General features: G+C 39.2%; 1 pseudogene; it reads right to left on the reverse strand.

Annotated features, from left to right (window-relative positions):
* Positions 1-741: 741 nt before the first annotated feature.
* On the reverse strand, positions 742-1439 carry LOC114704458 (annotated as a pseudogene).
* Between the last annotated feature and the right edge of the window lie 673 nt (positions 1440-2112).

The raw sequence follows: 2112 nt of genomic DNA on the forward strand, positions 1-2112 counted from the left end.
TGAGTTTCTCTGTAGCTGAATGTTTTCCTGTGTCCAGCCCAATCTGCAGCCTCTCAAACCTAAGTAAATGCACAGAGGCTTATATTAGTTAAAACTGCTTGGCCATTAGCTCAAGTCTACCACTGACTAGCTTGTATACTTAAAGTCAGCCCATTTCTGTTAATCTATATGTTGCCACGTGTTCTGTGGCTTTATCTGTGTGTCATTACATGCTGCTCCCTGGACAGTAGGATGGCATCTCCTGACTGAGCCTTCCTTTCCCCAGAATTCTCCTTCTCTGTTTATCCTACCTATACTTTCTGTCTGGCTACTGGCCAATCAGTGTTTTATTTATCAACCAATCAGAGCAACACATTCACAGCATACAGAGTGCTATCCACAGCATTTCTCTCCATTTAATTTGATGTTGGCTGTTGGCTTACTGTAAATTGCCTTTATTATGTTTAGGTATGTTCCTTGCATTCCTGATCTCTTTTATCAAAGGCTTTTTCAGCATCTAATGAGATGATCATGTGTTTTTTTTTTTTTTTTTTTTTTTTTCCTTTTGGTTTGTTTATATGGTGGATTACATTGACAGATTTTCCTATGTTGAACCATACTTGCATCTCTGGGATAAAGACTCCTTGATCATGGTTCATAATTGTTTTGATGTGTTCTTGGATTCGGTTTGCCAGTATTTTACTGAGTATTTTTTTTAATAGAACAATAGACACCTTTATTACATGAACTATGAATGATGCTTTATTTGCCCTTCCGGGCTTTGATCTTCCTCAGATAGAACTCCAGCTCCTCGTCTTCTAGCACATAGCCGTCTGCTCTGCCACACTGGCCTGGTCTTGAGGTGATACAGGCAAGAAGCTTGCCCTGCTGGAACCACTCCTCCAGAAGACTGCTGATTTTAGCATTCTTTTACCTTTCATTATATTTCTTTTGGATTTTCTTTGATCATTTTTTTTGTTTAATATTTCTTCCTCTTCAGGAGTCAGCTTGGCCCCCTTCTTACAGCCCAGGGGCAGCACATAGTGAGACTCATACCACTGTCGGTATGGTGTGCTGTCAATAAGCACAATGCAGTTCTTCACCAGGGTCTTGATGCGGACCAGCTCATTATTGGATGCATTGTAGACAACATCAATGATCCTTGTTTTCCGAGTACAACACTCAGAGCCCCAGGAAAAGTTCCCCACATCCAATCTTAGGGCACGGTACTTCTTGTTGCCTCCTCGGACTCGGACTGTGTGTATACGATGAGGGCCAATCTTCGTCTTGGCAGCAGGCCGTCCCAGCTCATACTTCTACTTCTTGTGGTAGGGCTTTCTCTTACCCCCGGTCTTGCAGGGCTTGTGCCAGTTGTCTCGAGAGATGCCCATCACTCGGCGCTGGCTGGAAAGAGCTTTACTGAGTATTTTTGCATCAATATTCATGAGAAAGATTGGTTTGTAATTCTCTTTCTTTGTTGCATCTTTGTGCGATTTGGGTATCAGGATAACTGTAGACTGTAAAAAGAGTTTAGCAGTGTTACTTCTGTTCCTCTTGTGTGTAACAATTTGAAGAGTATTGGTACTAGCTCTTCTTTGAAATTCTCGTAGAATTCTGTGCTGAAATAAGGTCCTTGGCTTTTTTTTTTTTTTTTTTTTTTTTTTTTTTTTTTTTTGGTTTGTTTGGGAGACTTTTAATGACTGTTTCTATTTCCTTGGGGGTTATTGTTCTTTTTAAATTGATTATTTGGTCTTGATTTAATTTTGGTATGTGGTACCTTTCTAGAAAAATGTCCATTTCTTTTAGATTTTTCAAATTTTGTGGAGTACAGGTTTTTGATGATTCTCTGGATTTCCTCAAAGAACCAATTCTTTGTTTCATTGATTCTTTATACTGTTCTCATTGTTTCTATTTTATTGATTTCATCCCTCAATTTGATTATTTCTTGGCATTGATTCCTCCGGGGTGAGTTTGCTTCTTTTTGTTCTAGAGCTTTCGGTTGTGTTGTTAAGTAACGAGTGTGAGATTTCTCCAACTTCTATATGTGTGCATTTAGTGCTATTAAGTTTCCTCTTAGCACTGCTTTCATACTGTCCCATAAGTTTGGGTATGTTGCACATTCATTTTCATTAA

The sequence above is a fragment of the Peromyscus leucopus genome, chromosome 14, assembly GCF_004664715.2.
Source record: "Peromyscus leucopus breed LL Stock chromosome 14, UCI_PerLeu_2.1, whole genome shotgun sequence".
Classification (NCBI taxonomy): Eukaryota; Metazoa; Chordata; class Mammalia; order Rodentia; family Cricetidae; genus Peromyscus; species Peromyscus leucopus.